Here is an 18939-nt window from a genome sequence, read left to right on the forward strand (position 1 = left end):
TGCCTCGCCCACTGTGGAGCCACCAGGATCAGGGTCATGTTGCTGGTTCTGCACTTGTCGAGCACTCTGTGCAACAGGGGTATCGGTGGAAAGGCGTAGGCAAATGTCCTCGACCAGCTTATCCATAGGGCATTTCCCTCGGATTGCTGATCTGGTTGCCTGGACGCGAAGCTTTGGCATTTTGCATTTTGGCGTGTTGCAAAAAAGTCTATTGTGGGAGTCCGCCATCTCTGGAAGAGTTTCTCCGTTTCCTGGCCATTGAGCTCCCACTCGTGTGATGCTGAGGTCTGCCTGCTTAGCCAGTCTGCCTCCACATTGTCCTTCCCCGGTAGGTGAATTGCCAGTAGATCTATCCTGAGAGGTATGGCCCATCTCCAAATCTCCTGAGCTAGGGATGAGAGCGGGAACGACTGTGTCCCCCCTTGTTTGTTGATGTAGAACATCGCCGTGGTGTTGTCTGTTTGGACCAACACCCTCTTGTTGAACAGGTGCCTCTGGAATGCCTTCAGGGCTAGCAGGATTGTTTTCAACTCGAGGTAGTTGATATGGCGGACCGCATCTGCTGGGGCCCATAGACCCCTCACTCTGAGGTTGTCCATGTGCGCTCCCCATCCCTTCTGCGATGCGTCCGTGGTAATGGTCACTGTTGGGATTGGTGGTGTCAGGCTTCTCCCTGCTGTTATGTTGTCTCTGTTCCACCAAGTTATCTCCTCCTGCACTGCGTGCGTAACAACCACTAGATCCTCCCAACTTCCGTTTGCTTGTGACCATTGTTGTTGTAGCCATTCCTGGAATGGTCTCATGTGCAGGCGTACATTCGGCACCAGCTGGATACAGGACGCCATCATCCCCATCATCTTGCTCACAGCCCTCACTGTCAGAGCTCGCCCCTTCTGGTAGAGCTTCGCCTCCTTCAGTAGAGCCTCTGTCCTCCTCTCGCTGGGCACTACTGTACTGTTGCGGGAGTTGATCTTTGCCCCCAGGAAAATCTTCACCTGCTCCGGTTCCATCGATGATTTTCCCCAGTGGATCGAGAATCCCAGATTTGTGAGGTGTCTGTTACGCGTTTTGCGTGCCTCTCGCACTTTCCGCGTGAGCTTGCCTTGACCAGCCAGTCGTCCAAGTAGGGGTAGACATGTATTCCCTGCCTTCGTAGGTGCGCCGCTACCGCCGACGGGCATTTTGTAAAGACCCTTGGTGCTGATTTTAATCCGAAGGCCAGGGTCGTGAACTGGTAGTGTTCTTGTTCGATGTTGAATCTTAGAAGGCCCTTGTGCCTTTTGTTTATTGGGATGTGAAGATAGGCATCCTTGAGGTCCACGGTGACCATGAAGTCCCCTTCTCTTATATGTGGCAGAACCTCCTGCAGTGAAGTCATTTTGAACCTTTGCGTTCTGATGAACTTGTTTAGGTAACGGAGGTCTAGTATGGGTCTGAGGTCTCCGTCTACCTTCGGAACCACGAAGTAGTTTGAGTAGACCCCTTTGTTGCGTTCTCTGAACGGCACTGTCTCTATGGCTCCCTTTTGCAGGAGTTTCCGCGTTTCTTCTCTGAGTATTGCCAGTTCTTGGGCCGATCTCAGTCTTCCCCTTGGTTTCCTGTTTGGAGGTCTTTTCTCCAAATCTACGCAGTACCCGTACTGCACAACGTTCCGTATCCACTTGTCTGTGGTTATACGCCGCCACTCCTGAAGGTAGAACCTCAGTCTTCCGCCTACTGGTGTCGTATGCTCGTAGGCTCTTGAATTTTCTCTTCCCCCTGATGACACTTTTCTGCGCCTCACCCTTGGGGTCCTGACGAGGGTAGGCGTCCTCTTGCGTGCTGAGTCACTTCGTCGAGGGCTGTTCGCCCCCTCTCCTCCTTTGGCCACGTCCGTTCCCTCTCCCGCGAAAGGACTGGCCCCGAGGTTGATATTGCCAGTTTTGCTTCTGCTGACCTTGTCCGTGACCTTCACCCTGCTGACTTTGTTGGAACGCCTGGTGCGACGTCCCCTGCTGGCTTCCTCCCCTACCGTAGGGTCTTCTCGAGGGATTTCCTCGCCTCATTCCCCTCAGCTGTAGGGCCCCCATGGACCTCGCCGTCTCGTTTTCTTTTTTCAGCTGGGTGAGCTTGTCGTCCACTGTTGCTCCGAACAGTGTCTCTCCATTGAAGGGGGTGCCAAGGATGTTGTTCTGCGCTTCCGGTTTGAATCCCGAGATTCTTAGCCATGCATGCCTCCTCTCTGTGACCCCAATGGCCATGAGTCTTGCTGAAGTCTCTGCCCCATCCAACGCCGTCTTTATACAGGAGTTGGCGATGTTTTTGCCTTCATCTATCAGGTGAGAGGCTCTCTGCCGGTATTCTTCGGGGAGGTGCTTTACTAACTCCCCCATCTCATCCCAGTGCTGGTATTGGTGTCTATTGAGTAGTGCATTTGAATTCGCCATGCGCCAGTGCATTGCGGCGTTCCTCTCGACCTTTCTTCCTGTGAGGTCAATCCTCCTGCTCTCCTTATCCGGGGGTGGGCCCGAAGTTGCTGGTACGTTGGCCCTTCTCCTGGCCGTGGAGGCTATGATGGAGTCCGCGGTCACGCTACCCTTGATGTAAGGGGGGTCCAGGGAGGAGTGCTTATATTTCTTCTCTGTCCTGGGCGTGATCGACTGGCAGGTCGCCGGTTCCTTGAAGGCTTCTCTCCCCTGATTCATCACGCTTTGTAGCATGGGGAGGAACTGGCTCCTTGTCTGGATGGGGAGCAGTGTCTCGACGAGAAAATCGGCTTTCGGTTTCTCCTCGTCGAGTTTGACGCCGAAGGCCATTGCTGCGCTCCTGACCACCATATTGTAGACCCCGATGTCGTCGGGTGACGAAGGCCTCGAAGGGTACGTGTCCACGGGCTCCTCCGGGTTTTCGGTGTCGAGATCGTGCCATTCGACGTCGTTGCTGGTAGATGCCGCCGATTCGTAGAACGACCGTTGGTCTTCTTCCTCGGCTTCTCCCTCATAATAGGGCTCTTCTTCCTCTTCGAGTTCTCTTGTCAGCCCTTCGGCGTCGAACTCGTCTTCGACCTCACCGACGTCCGCCGATGAAACCGTTGGAATCTTGAATTCCTTCATTCTGGCGTCGAACTCCTTCTTTCTTTGAAGGATGTTCTCCATTTCGGCCTCGAGCCGCCTCTTCTTTTTCTCCATCTCGGAGATGCTTTCGGCGTCGACCGCGGGTCTTTTCGATGAAACTTGCGTCGACGTCGAACGTTCTTTCTGCGTCGAACAGCCCGTTTCATGGGATGCTTTCGACGACCCTTGCCTTTCGGCGTCTTTCGGCACCAGGGAGTCCTTATCTAAGGATCCGCTCGGCCTCTTGTCCGTGGTTCCCCCTTTGGACGTCGAAGTTTTCGGCGCCGGGGCTCCCTTCGTGGACTTTGACTCAGATTTTCTCGAGTCACCCTCGTGTTGTCGAGGTACTTTCTGTTTTGCGCTCGACGATTCTCTTACCTCGTCTTCTTTTTTCTTGTCGGTCTCAACGACCGTGAAGTTTTCGGCTGTCTCGGCGTCGTTGTCCTCGTCGTCCGAGGAGAGGCCCAGAGCGTAGAGCGTCGGGGGCTTCCCCTTGCCATCCATGCTGGCGTTGGCCCTTCTCTGCAGCTCTCTCACCCTGAGTGTCTTCGGCGCGAAGGCTGAGCAGGCGTTGCAGTCGATACTCTGGTGATCGACCGGTAGGCAGAGGTTGCAGACCGGATGCTGGTCTTTCTGCGCGAACTTGTGGTGGCAGTTTGGGCAGAACTTGAATGGCGTCTTGTCCATTGCGCTCAGGGTCTCTGAGCGTGCATTCTCCAAGGCCGTCGAAGAAAAAGGGCGCTGGTCCTCTTTTCTTCGCGCTCCTGATGAAATCTTTTCCTTTCCTGATATCTTCTAGTGTTTCTATCGACGAAACTCGCTTTTCTTCCTTCTTCCTTCGAGTGTAATTCTGGAGCTTCCCGATGACGATCCAGACCCAACGGCGGAAACAAGAATCTGAAGATGGCGCCCCAAAGGTGGGACTTCCGCAGGAAGCACGACGACGTCACGGGAGGTGCACCAAATGGTGTACGTCGACGCCCACCTGGGCTACAAAAAAAGAAAAAAAAAAAAACAAAGAAAAGACTACGAATCCGGACCCAACCACAAGATCGCGGAATAATGCACAGCATAGTGAATCCAGAAAGATTCACGCTGCAAAAGTGTAGTATTTCGCTGTGGACTACTAGCTCTGGCTTTCTGGTGAATTGACAACCACATTCAGAGCCCATTGTGTTTTAGCCCAAAATATATGCATAGCATCTATGGGCAGCATTACCTCCTCATCCCTCTCGCTTATCTCCATTACATAATGAATCCCCTTTGCCTCAGAGAAACACACCCTACCAATATAAAAAGGCCTGTCCCCTCCACAGCTCCTGTACTATTCCAAGCCGCCGTAGACACAGTTGGCCTGACAACCGGGAGAGAGGACCGTAATGGAGATGAGCGAGAGTAGGACATAGAGTAATGCAATTACTGGTAAGTAATAGAAGCAGTACTTGCTCAAGGTCCTACTTGCATCCTCACAAGAGCAAGAACAGCACAAGGGGATCCTCCAGGGTCTGCCTGCAAAGGTGCATTGGCACAAAAAACACTCGGTGGTGGACGTGAAATTGAATAACCAACCCAACTCCCTAGTGATATCATTAGAAGTGAAGCAGCAAGAGGGGACATCTTACGGGGAGTCGATTGATCAAATTTGCTCTCTGTAAATCACAAGAAAAGTCTGCAACAGTTTAAGAAATCCTACAACATTTCTTTGCTAGGCATAAGAGTGACAATGGGAAGCGTACGAGCTACAGCTGCAACCTTTAGGGGCATCCAAATAATACCCATGACATCAGTCATTGTTCCACAAAATGCCATAAGACCATGCAGGTTCCAGGGTGAAAGGGGTGGTGTATAAATATTTCCATATCACCACTGTGAGAACTACAGTGTCAGGAGATCTCTCGTGAGAAAGTTAAGAGGCTTGGGCCTAGATTCCCTAAGGGCGGAGGGGGCACACATGTGGACCTGGATAGTTTTGCACTGTACCCAAAGACTTCTATAATGTTAATTAAATCAAAGCAGTGCTTTATGCCATTCTATTTTCTCAGTTTATACTCTATTGCATAAAGCTCTAGGTAAATCGGAAGGGAGAAACATCTGTTTCCTCCATCCTTTATAATAGAAGCAGAAGCAATGATGTGAAATGGATCAGACGCATGTTTGCCCCAGTGCAAACATTTCATAGCACAGCACCCAGGTGGCTGCCGGTAAATAGACATATCGAAAAAAATATATCGAGTGGACAGAATATCGAGTATTAAATATAGAATGGGCAGAATATCGAATTGCCAAAATATAGTGGTGAAGAATATCGAAAAACAGGTAAGAAATATCGATTGCAATAATATAGAAGTAAGTAATATCGACAGTCATAATATAGTTGTTAAAAATATCGAAATTTTTATAGTGTTTTAAGTGTTAGTATATGTGTTAAAAGTATGTATTAATATTGTAATGTATGTTAGTATATTTTTAAAGTAATGAATTTTATGTTATTTTATTTTTGTGTAATTTAATTCCGTAGCGGGTTGTGGGTTTATAGGGGAGTAGGGTGGGAAGTAATTTAATTATGGTACATTAAATAATAATTTAGAGGAATTATTAATTATTTTTAATTTAATTTTGCGTTTTACTTCTGTAGCGGGTTGTGGGTTTATAGGGGAATAGGGTGGGAAGTAATTTAATTGTTATTAGTTAATTATTAATTGGTATTGAAAATTAATTGGTTGTTGATTAATTATTAATTGGTAAATAATTTGTATTAATTGGTAATTAATTTGTATTAATTGTTTAATTGATAATTATGTTAATTGTATTCATTCAATATTTGTAGCGGGTAGTGTGTTTATAGGGGAATATGGTGGGAAGTAATATAATTGTAAATAATTAATTATTTAATTGATGTGTGTATATTGTTAATTAATATATCTTTAATTTAATTTAGCGTTTTACTTCTGTAGCGGGTTGTGGGTTTATAGGGGAATAGGGTGGGAAGTAATTTAATTATTATTAGTTAATTATTAATTGGTATTGAAAATTAATTGGTTGTTGATTAATTATTAATTGGTAAATAATTTGTATTAATTGGTAATTAATTTGTATTAATTGTTTAATTGATAATTATGTTAATTGTATTCATTTAATATTTGTAGCGGGTAGTGTGTTTATAGGGGAATATGGTGGGAAGTAATATAATTGTAAAAAAAGAATTATTTAAATAATTTGTGTATATTGTTAATCAATATATTATTAATTAATGATTAATTGGTATTATTAGCATTTATTAATGTTTGTTATTGAAAAACAATTGGTTGTTAATTAATTATTAATAGGTAATTAATTAAACAAAATATATTGGTATTTATAAATAATCAATTATTAAATCTTGTGTGATTGGTAATTAATTGTAATACTTGTTTTGGTATTAATAAGTAATTAATTTTTAACAAAATATTAATTTATTATTTTCCCTACTTTTGCACTTACTTGAGTGGGAATAGTAATTTTTACCCCTACGCTATCCAATGCTTTCCCTATTATTGCACTCTCTGGAGTGGGAATAGTAATTTTTACCCTACCGCTATCCAACGCTTTCCCTACTGTTGCACTCTCTGGAGTGGGAATAGTAATTTTTACCCTACCGCTATCCAACGCTTTCCCTAGTGTTGCACTCTCTGGAGTGGGAATAGTAATTTTTATCCCTACGCTATCCAATGCTTTCCCTACTGTTGCACTCTCTGGAGTGAGAATAGTAATTTTTACCCCTACGCTATCCAACGCTTTCCCAACTGTTGCACTCACTGGAGTGGGAATAGTAAATTTTACCCTCCCGCTATCCAACGCTTTCCCTACTGTTGCACTCTTTGGAATGGAAATAGTAATTTTTACCCCTACGCCATTAGACGTTTTCTCTACTGTTGTAATCACTGGAGTGGGAATAGTAAATTTTGAACTCCCGCTATCCAACGCTTTCCCTACTGTTGCACTCTCTGGAGTGGGAATAGTAATTTTTATCCCTACGCTATCCAACGCTTTCCCTACTGTTGCACTCTCTGGAGTGGGAATAGTAATTTTTACCCCTACGCTATCCAACGCTTTCCCTACTGTTGTACTCACTGGAGTGGGAATAGTACATTTTACTCTCCCGCTATCCAACACTTTCCCTACTGTTGCACTCTCTGGAGTGGGAATAGTAATTTTTAACCCTACGCTATCCAATACTTTCCCTATTATTGCACTCTCTGGAGTGGGAATAGTAATTTTTTCCCTCCCGCTATCCAACGCTTTCCGTACTGTTGCATTCTCTGGAGTAGGAATAGTAATTTTTACCCTCCCGCTATCCAACGCTTTCCCTACTGTTGCATTCTCTGGAGTGGGAATAGTACATTTTTACCCTACCGCTATCCAACGCTTTCCCCCCTGTTGCACTCACTGGAGTGGGAATAGTAAATTTGACACTCCCGCTATCCAACGCTTTCCCTACTGTTGCACTCTCGGGAGTGGGAATAGTAATTTTTATCCCTACGCTATCCAATGCTTTCCCTACTGTTGCACTCTCTGGAGTGGGAATAGTCATTTTTACCCCTACGTTATCCAACGCTTTCCCTACTGTTGCACTCACTGGAGTGGGAATAGTAAATTTTACCCTCCCGCTATCCAACGCTTTCCCTACTGTTGCACTCTCTGGAGTGGGAATAGTAATTTGTACCCTCCCGCTATCCAACGCTTTCCCTACTATTGCACTTACTGGAGTGGTAATAGTAAATTTTACCCGCCCGCTATCCTACGCAGAAAATATTGAATATTTTTAATAAATATTACGTTAATATATATGTATTAATTATTGTTTTTACTTACATTAATTATTTATTAATTTTAATGTTATTTAAGTATTTTTAAGTATGTGTCAGTTAATTATATGTATTATTTCATTAATTTTACATTACTTTTAAAACATTTAAAAAATTCGATATTTTGACTAACTATATTATTTACAACGATATTTTGGATTCTATATTTTTGTAGTTTCCTGTTTGGAGATAGGGAGTCGATATTTTGGTATTCTATATTTTGGCATCGATATTTTTGTAAGTCTATATTTTTGTAGTCGATATTATGTCAGTGATCCGTGGCTGCCATCTCTTCTACCCTTGATAAATATTAGACCTTTTCTATTCACATGACTATTAATTGTTCATGCTGTGATCCCTTTTGGATCTGATTTAGAGTTTGGCGGACGCGTTACTCTGTCATAAGTATGATGGATATCTCGTCCACATAATTACAAATGCATTATATTCGAAGGCACATGCAATTAGGCAAATGGGATATCCATCATGTTTGGGACTGAGCATCCTGTCCTCCAAACTCTAAATCAGGCCCTTTGTGTCACACAACCACCTGTGCAAAATATTACTAAGTAACCCCCTCGGATATTATATGGGTGGCAAGAGAAACCACAAGAGATCAGTCACAAACCTTGGTGACCACTAAATAATTTCCACAGTGCCGTACATATGCAGTCTCCTGTGGCTAGAACACTTACATGACAGAAGGTATTGTGTATTTTTATGTGTTAGCCTTCTCCCATGAAACACAGCAAGGAATTTAAGGCAAAGTATTCTGTGGCTAGTTTTGGATGAAAATGGTTGGATTGGGATTAAAAATCGGCCCAGGCACGCTAAAAAAAAGTGGCACACATTAGCATATTTTCTTTCCGCAAAACACTGCAAGGGGGGGGGGTGTTAAAAAGAATGCACAGATTTATTGACACTGGTGAAACACATCTGAAAACAAGTGAGGCCACTTCTGCTCAGGTCCCCTGCCCCGCTAAACATGCATACATTAATGGGCCAGCCCAGTGAGAGAAAGAAAGTGACACCTCTGCCCGTTAATAAAAGGAAGGTAATGGACAAAAATAGGATGTTTTTTCACATGCGTTTCCAACGCATGCCATAACGCAGTCGTTACAATGACTGCGTTGTTATTTCACATACCGTTACAACGCAAGTCGGAACAACGACTTGCTTTTAGGGGGCGCTGGATGTTGGACTAGTATAATTTACTATTCCAACTCCAATGTGTGCGGACACTAGGGAAGGTGTTGGATTTGAAATCCAACACCTCTGCCCCCTAACGCAAGTTGTTGTTCCGACTTGCGTTGTTATGGTATGCGAAATAACAATGTGGTTGTTGTAACAACCACGTTGTAATGGCATGCGTTGTTTAGCATGCAAACTAAATGCTGTTTTCCGTAATGGATGCCCATCTGCCTCCAGAAAGGCCACTCAGGCACCCACTGGGCTGCTGGCGGTCTCCGAACAATGCAGAAACCATCCAAATCGGACCCCCAGACTGCTAAAAAAAGCAGCCCACAGCTGGAACTGGACACCGGCCCTTTGGGCATTGCCCGAGTGCCCGCATTACCAATCCGACGCTGCATTTAGAGGTCGCCAACAGTACTTAATTTGTAAGAGAATAAGTTCCAGGGTCCACCGTTTCGTTTAGAAAGCAGGTCTGGCAATATTGAATGTTGCGGTTGCTACATGCCAAGGTTTCAGGGTCTTGATTTTACCTCATACATCTTTCATCGACCACCGGACGCTTCCTGCCTATTCAGGTTCGTTTTCATCCCTGCTATGTTTCTTCGTCACAGTTTCACAATTTTTCTGTATTTCTCTTTATCCTTCTTGCCCCCTTTTATGTATTTTCTCTCTTTTGCTCTGATTCCAAGTCTGATGAGAAAATAATATGTGTGAGTCCCCAAAAATATGTGCAGTTAGGTGTCAACACCTACCACCAACTCAAATTAAGCACTGGTAGCCAATTTTTTAACTTGTGATTCTACAGTATCATCACCTGTGAGTTTCTTCTAAACTTTACTCTAATTCAAGGGTTTGTACTCTCTTCCTATGATTTCATCGGGGTCAAAGGCCATGCGATATACATTTCTGTAGTGTCACCAGGCTCAAATCTGACCTGATACAAAGTACTGTGATGCCACTGTTAGTCAAACGGCATGTGAAGTCACTTGGGCTAGCTCTATGATTTTGGCAAAAGGAAGCCACTGGCATGGCTGCTGTATCATTATACCTCATTTGACTACTTTTGACTGTGTGATAATAGGGTCAGCCGCGGCCCGTGCAGGTAAGAGCAGTGGGGTGGTGGGGCCGTTTGGGGGGGGGCGATTTTGACGGACAATGACAAGGGAAAATTAAATAAATAATTATTTTTCCCTCCTCGTCGTCTGTCTAAATTCCTCCCACCGGGCCCCACCACTTACCTACACGGGCCGCAGCTGATATAGGATCATTATTAGAAATATGATACCATTTTAGAGGTTCAGAAAACCAAATGCAAACACGGTATGAGAGCCGGATTTAGACACTAGGTAATAACAAGTGGCAGAAAGCGTTGAGAAGCAGATGACTACGAGAATTATCTAAGCATTCTTGTCTACGGGATTCTGTGCAACTCTACTGAGAAGTAGGAAAGTGAGTGTTAGACCTGGCATCTTTAGGTGTATTTCCCCTGGCTTTTTGATTTCTGACCTCCCGGTTTTGACTCTGGTTGTGCTGGTTTTATGTCTCTGCAAACTTTCTCTCTACTATTTAGTGTTAAAGTGCAAGTGCTCCTGTTGCAAATTTTGTTATGAATTGGTGTTTCCATGATTGGCATATTTGGTTTACTAGCAAGTGCCTAGTAAAGTGCACTGAGAGTGCCAGGGCCTGGAAATCAAATCCTGCTAGTGGGCCTGAAGGACTGATTGTACCACCCACACAAGAAGCCCTGAAAAGGGTTCTCAGACCTGCCACTTCAGTGTCTGAGCACAGTTTGTAACTGCCATGTCGAACTGACAATTTCACCCACTTGCCAGGCCCTAATCTTCCCTTTCCTTACATGTATGACACCCTTAAGGTAGGCCCAAGGTACTCCTGTGGGCAGGGTGCTGTGTATGTTAAAGGTAGGACATGTACTGGTGTGCGTTACATGTCCTAGTGGTGAATTACAGTCTATTTTATTTTTTACCACTGCAAGGCTATCTGTCCCATAGGATAATATGGGAGGTTGCTTGTAAAATCTTACAAACATATCTTCCCATTGGGATAAGATGAGGAAATTGAGTTTGGTATGCCTGGACTCAGAATGTAAAAATGCATCTTTCAGTAAAGATGATTTTTATGTTTTGTGTTTGAAAATTCCACTTTTAGAAAGTAGGTGTTTTCTTGCTTAGCCATCCTGTGTACCTTTGCTGGTTTTGTGGATTGACTGTCTGGCTTTGGAGTTGGGGATGTGCATTCACTGTAGACAGCCACTAGGAGGGTTGAGGTTTGTCCTGCCTTTTCTGGATGAGTCAGGGCTGGACTGAATAGACTTGGGCTGCATTTAGAGTAGTGGAAGGAGATTTCCTTGCACCTGAAAGAGCCTGGTCTGCCTTACACAATGCTGTCTCCACCTCCTGCTGGGAAGCTGGGCCAGAGAAGCCAGAACTGGTTTGGACTGAGCCCAGAGTCTCTCTGCCTGAGAGAACAAAAGGAAACTGAGTATAAATATTGGGCACAAACCCCAGAACTTTAGACCTCGCTGGAATCAAGGAACCTGCCAAGAAGAAGAGCTGGAAGAACTGCTAGGAGGAGTACTGTCCCTTTGCTGTGTTGTTGCTTTGTTGGGTTAGCCTGCTGTTGTTGCTTCTGCCTTGGGCAGTGAAAGGACTGAACTGAACGTTCTTTACTTATGCTGAGGGCTTGAAACTGAGCTTGCTTCCTGTTCTGAAGTATCAGGGACTGCAAAGACTTCACGTACCTCTGGGTACTGCTTCTGGAACCACGATTTCAGTTTCCACAGAGGGGGGAAGCAACCGACTCCGTCACCTAGTTGGTCGCCGGCGCCATGTCCTGGAGGCACTGCAGAGGGCACCGTCCGCTTCTCACACCACAACCCTGGTCTCACCGACGACTGCTGTCGCCCCCACCGAGCCTCTGCTTGCACCGTGCCCTGTGGGCACCGCACTCCACACCGCCTCGCTTCACTTCATCGCCCTGGTCTCACCGACGCTGTCCTTGCATGCTGACCACGACTTCTGTGACCACATTTTGGCTTGGGGGCTACCACCTGTAAGTCTCACAACGCACCACCCCGTCCCACACCACAGTCCGGACTGACCGACGCCAGCCCCCCTCAACAGGCTCTGTCACCTGCACCACAATCTGTCACCACCACAACGAGCACTGCCTTCACTCCGCACTGCAATCCTGGTCTCACCGATGCCGCTCGACCACCGTCACCAAGCCGCTGCCTGCACCGCAACTTGAGGGCACCGCACCGCTACGTTTCACATCTCAACCGCAATGGTTGCCATGACCGGCCTGCACCAATGCATCGGCCGTAACACAAAAGCTACTGTTTACGAGTCTGCTGACACCCCCGACTGACGCCGTCAGATGGAACTGTTGGATTCTGTTGTTTTCAGTACTACAGTAGCACCGGACGGAGACACCGACTTCAAGGAACTGCACTTTTAAAGTATTCTTGCAGAGTGCATATTTTTAAGTAACGGTATGTTGGATTTTTATCGTTTGGGTCTATTTTTAAAATATATAAAGTATTGGATATTTTTCTAAACTCGTTTGGTGTCAGTTTCTAATGTTTTCACCGTATTACTGTTGGTTACGTGCAAATGCTTCACACACTTCCTCTGAGATAAGCCTGACTGCTCATGCTAAGTTACCAAGGGAGTGAGGAGGAGTTATTTTAGGAGTGTAACTCCCTTACCCTGGCTAGGAAGAAGGGTCCCTACTTGGACAAAGGTGCAAATCATTACCAACTAAAGACCCCCATTTCTAACAGTAAGGCAGAAATACTTCAATATGGTCTTAAATGCGGCCACCTGAGCTATATCCCCGATTGAGTGGGTACATGAGACAATTAGTAAGGGCGGCCTACGAGGTGGCATATTAGGACTAATTCTGGCAGGCATAAAGTCCTCCGGTTTGGCTACAGTGATGCAAAGCAGCAGTGCAGGATGAGAGGCTCAGTCATGTCCTAAAGTAATTAACTGAAACATGAATCTCACCATATAATCAATAGCACACTGATAAAGTAATCTTTGCCACAATGATCCCTTCCATTCTAATAGTTGAAAAAAATGAATTTTTACACTTCACTAGGACGTTCATTTCTAGGAAAACAAGAATATCCAGTTACCCGTGAGTACTCTTGCTCTGAAAGAACACATCCACAAAATGAGCTGGTGGTGATACTGTAGACACAATTTACTGGGGAAGATTAATGTTTATGAGATGAAATTTCCATCTGAATGATGATGTAATGGGCGGCCAGGGAGGAAGATGGTAATACAATATGCTAACCTGTCCTCTGAAGATAATTTATTTCCATTATAAAATAGCTTTGCCTGTAAGTGTCAGATGAAATGAATCTTCTGAATGCAATGGTCTCTGAGATTTCTGCTTCCACGAGCCAGTTATATGACTTCAAGATTCACACAGTAAAGACAGAATTGAGTGTGCCTATAGCACCTGCCCGTAGCATCTGCCCCGGTGTAGGGTGCAGCCTAAGGACTGATTCAAGCCACTATGAGACTGGGTTGGAAACAGGTGCGGCTGGCATAGGAAAGAGCGGTATGCGAGGCGGGGGAAATTTGACAGACGACGGGATAGATAAAATTAAATTAAAAAAATTATAAAACCTCTTACCTTGAGCTCACCGCATCACCGACTCAGCGATGCGGCGAGCACAAGGTAAGTTGTTTTATTTATTTTTTTAATTTAATTTTACTTGTCCCGTCATCTCTCAACTCCCCCCGCCCCACCCTGCACTGCCCCACCGCTCCTACTTGTACCGGCCGCGCCTAGTTGGAAAATCCTCCAACTTCTGTGAAGGAAATTAATAAGAGAATCCACTGGTGGAATTTACTTAATAATGCTTTCTCTGTGGTGGAGGAAGGTCCATGAATGGATGTTTTCACCTTCTAAACCAATTACTAGATAGGGAGGGTGTAGGGCTATTATTATTGCTGTGTAAGCCTCAATGTGATCCCCGATGGGGCCAAATTGTGCAAAAGCTTGTAACAGTGCAAACCCGGAATAAATCCACATTGTACCACTTTTACCCATTTTGTAAAAGGAAAGGGGGTACATATTTTTTGCTCTTAACTTAGTGAAATTAATTGATGTGCGATGGCAAAAGTAGAGCAAATTGATATTGCTCTGATTTTGCGTTTAACTCCAAAGGAAATGAATGAAAACATTTTGTTTTCCTTTTCAGGTGGGAATGACAGTAGTTATTTTAGGCACAATCACTTTGCTCAATGGTTCACATTCGCTCCACATATTTACAAAAGTTTTTTAATCCGATTTTGTAAAGTAAACCTAATATAAAAGCAAACGTAGTCATCATGTATAGACTTTTGCACTTGTTCTAACGTGTTTCCAGTCTATTTTCTCTGTCTGTACTCTGTTGCATAAAGCTCTATGCAAAATGGAAAGGACAAAAATTGTTTCCTCGATCATTTACAACACAAGCAAGAACCTTGGTGCAAAAAGGATTGGACCTATTTTTGCCCACTGCAAAAATGTCATCACATGTCACACAGGTGACTGCCATCTCTTCCCACCCTTGGTAAATATTAGACCTTTTCTGTTCACATAATTATCAATTGTTCGTGGTGCTTTCAACTTTCACTTCACATCTGAGTTATATAGGCATGTGAAGAAGTACATTTTAATAATTTTAACAAACAATATTAAGCTCAAATATTTTTCTAGATAAAAATACTGTCTCACAAACATTTAAAAAAAACTTTATTTTAACAAATATAACCCAGAATACTCCCCTGTCAGAGATCCATTTGCATTTTCATCAGCACAATTAGAGACTTTGAAAGTTGTGTGTTTTGCAGTACCTAACTTACTCCCAACAGAAAAGCATGTAGATCACAAGGCTAAATTGTTGTGGGCATGAATGACCCCTTGAGTGTCTTGAAATCAGTTATCTATAGATCCCCTTATAATAAAGGCAACTGTGTGTCACAATTCTTCAACTTTCTTGGGTTGCCCAAACCCCCAGATAATAGTAGTCTTGCAAAAGAACCCCCGTAAAAGCTAGATGAACATATAAGAGAGGGCTGTGCACTTCCCTGTTTTTGGTACTATGTGTCCCCCCTTGCTGCAACATAAACCCGTGGCCATCTAGAAAACCGAGTGCCAAACCTTGAGAAGCAGCGCTTAACAGTTATGTTGTCCCACACTTCCTCTGGTTACCAGGTGTGTGAAGATTTGCCGGCCAAATTGTGAACTCTATGAGAGATTCGATGCAGTGCCCCCAATACTCTATGAGATGTTTACTTCAAGGTGAAGTGCAAGAACATAAAATGGGCTTTGTGTGGATTCCAGCAGCTTTGATGAGAGTACAAATGTGTGGGCCACATGCATTTGTCCTCATTGTCTATATAAAGCACAGATAAACATTCTTCAAAAGACTGTGTTGGACTGAGAGAAACTAATCAAGTCTTGATCTCACTCAGTACCCCAGCACCTCAAATCACTCTGAGACACACTTGAGCTCCAAATTGTTTTTTACTAAGAATGTCTTGGAAGAAGTCAGCACTTCAATACAAAGACCTTGCATCCTCTTTCAGCCTACAGCACTACCTGCTCCTAGATGAAGAATGTTTATCATCACAAGCTCTTCACCACATGCCTTCCTCAAGTTAACTCTTAGGTTTTCAAGGCATCATCATGCCTGTCTTTGATGGGCTTCTGCTTTCGGGAACTTTACTCAGAGCTTTTGTTCTTCTCCCACAGTTTCCTACAGTTGAGCCCTCTATTCCAGCATGGCCTTCACATCTTCTGTTTCTAGCTTCTCTTACCATTTTAAGGGGAATCAGTATAAACATGCCACTTCTCTTGTCTAGCGAGAACCGCTGTTTATGTATTTTTTTAATGCAAGTTTATAAGAATGAAAGTTTGACATAACATCTTAGACATACGTTTACAGAAATCACTGCGGCTTCTCATGTAGACCTAACTGGGCAAAGCCTGTGCAGACAAATCTGAACAAGTTGCCAAATAGGTGATGTCTACTTGAATTTTCGGCAGCATCTTACACACTGTTCCATATAAACGATTTACATTAAGAAGAACCTTGTGGTTGTCAGCAGGATTAGAACTGGGCTAAGTCATAAGAGACCCAGGGTTCTAGTGAATGTAAGGCTTCTAAAACCCTGCTGTAAAGCAGTATAACGTCTATCCTCATGTAATCACTTTCACAGACTTTTTTATTCTCGTGCAAAAAGAAATTGAGATTGTATGTTCCTTGATCAATCGCTATCGTTGAGGTGAAGACACGTTTTTAAATGAGCCCCCGTTAAGCACGCACTTCAACCAGAATCACTTCCCCTTAAGAAATGGGCTCAACATTTTTCTGAATTGCTGATGGATTCCTGCCTCATTTGCCCCCTTCCTCTACATTTAGGAGCAGATTTACAAGCCCCTTGCGCCACTTTTGCGTCACTTTTAACATGGGAAAAGTGACTCAAAAGTGGTGCAAGGGGCTTGTAAATCTGCCCCTTAGTGTGTACTTTATCTCTTAGAAACAAGATGTTGTATCAGGATGGGTGTCTGTGCGATGTATATTTATATATTAATTAAAATGCAGTGGCTGGCTGCATTCACTATGACTTTTAGTTTAGGACGGCACAGAGCTCTTTGCCCTACATGCATCAACCACATTTATAAAGTGCAAACTTATCACTCCTAAGGGTATCGATGTGCTTAGGGGCCGGACGTTGGGGAGATTAAGTGAGCTATTGCCCGGAGTCACATGATGCTGAGCTGCTGCCAGCACCGGAGATCGAACCGTGAGCCCAGCGCTCCGGAATCAGCTGCTCTGGCTGCTGCGCCACACCTCTCTCTCAATGGCTGTCTTGTGATTTTGGCCTCCATTTACTAATTATAAGATGCATGATAATAAGCATAGAGAATGTAGTCTCTCGAATGCAATGCATATTGCATTTTAACATTCATACTTCATTGTAGGATTCGTCTTTCTTAAAGCCTCTCTGGGCTAGGGGTGACCAGAAAATTAAAGCCAAAAACCATAACATTTCATAAAAAATAGAAGAAGGACTACAATTGTACTTCAACTGAGTGCACACAATGCCAGTGCTCCTCAGCAAAGAATTAAAGAAGAGGCAGTAAGAACATAAGTAAAATGCAATGTTTAAAGTCAGTAGCATGTCTGTTAATCAAATTGCTTTCTTTTTAACAGCTGATAGTTATGCCTGAATTGTAAAACATAAAAAGGCACCACCTCAGTCAACCCTCTCTAGAAAACTGGGACACGAGCTAAATTTCCCAAACTCTTCCAGGACAGCTGGTGAAAAACGGGACGGCCCCAACAAATTCGGGACGCCTTGTCACCCTACTTTAGGGTCATTAGCTGAGCCACAGATAGATGACTGTAATGCTTCGCCGATGAATGGGCGCTGGTGTAATGGAATGAGTGCTGGGGAGGCTATTATTACTTGGGAAATCAAGAAGAGCAGGACAAACTCACAAACTCTTTTCAGATCCACATTGCTGATGTGAGGTCCTTTTAGATCAAACCGTTGTCGGAGACTTTTATGCTTAGTATATATCAATGGATGGACCCAGAGATTTACAACATAAATATTTTACATCTCATTTACCTGTGATGGCATCAAGGATATCAAAGCCTCTGGTTGTACAATATTTCCAGAATCAGCTGATTGAATCTGTATAGACTATTGCCATCCTAGCCCAACGTCTTCTGTTAGCTATAGATTTTTCTTCACATATTGATGTACCGCAATCACGTGACATATGAGGAGGACGCACTCAACCAAGTAAATTAGCAGTGCATCTCCCAGAAAGAAGCACATTTCATGCAGTTGAGGCCAGCTTATCACTGGGTACAAGGCGAGCTTGTTTAGCGCATTCTATACATTTGCTCAACTTACAAAATGAGTAACATGATTGATCCATAAATATACTTCTAGGTAGTCTTTCAAGTACAATATGAAGCAAAATGTCATCATATTCAATATAGGATCCTTTTACGGCGTCTATATTTATAGCAATGAAGGTGTTTTCATAGATTTCCAATAACTGAAGTTATAGAATTAGGGGCATATTTACCAATATCTCACACAGCACAGCACAGCACAGCACAGCACAGCACAGCACAGCACAGTGCATCTCCTTGATGTGTTGCGCTGTGTGACAGAGAAAGGGCATGAATGTCCCATATTTAACATAATGCGGTGCATACCTGCCTTTTCCCAAAGCAGGCGTACTTGTGGTGAATAGAGCCAACGCAGGCTGCAAGGGGGCCTGCATTGTAAGCAAGATTGTTTTTGTGCAGGGAGAGCATCTTTCTGCACAAAAACAATCCCCTAAGGCATTTCCCTCTTTCTATGTGTGCTGCAGAATACAACACATACAGAAAGAGGAAAAAACGAGAAGAAATAAACATTTTATAAATATTTTACCTGGTTTCGCCTAACCAGGGAAGTTTTAGAAGTTTTGGCACATTCCCACTTATAGTAATTCTGAGAACGCATCAAAATCCATGGGTTTTACATGGGAACACCCACGCACCACTCATGGAACACTTCCATGGGTAAGTGTAACGTAGTGCAACGCTTTGCGTAGAGTTGCGTTACTCTAGATTTATCAAGCCACTCAGGGCCATGCAAGGTGGCTTTGCATAGCATGATAAACCACATTTAAGGATTGTGCTGCACATGCACCCCGTTGCATGATGCAACACAACCCTCTAAATAATATGGCCCTCAATGTCTTAAAAACTGAGC

At 44.0% G+C, this 18939-nt stretch overlaps 1 protein-coding gene across 1 annotated transcript in view; it reads right to left on the minus strand.

The window, feature by feature from the left end:
* BMPER (BMP binding endothelial regulator) overlaps positions 1 to 18939 on the minus strand; it is a 448094-nt gene that overhangs the window by 102030 nt on the left and 327125 nt on the right. The window lies entirely within an intron of this gene.

The sequence above is a fragment of the Triturus cristatus genome, chromosome 5_2 (genome assembly GCF_964204655.1).
Source record: "Triturus cristatus chromosome 5_2, aTriCri1.1, whole genome shotgun sequence".
Lineage (NCBI taxonomy): Eukaryota > Metazoa > Chordata > Amphibia > Caudata > Salamandridae > Triturus > Triturus cristatus.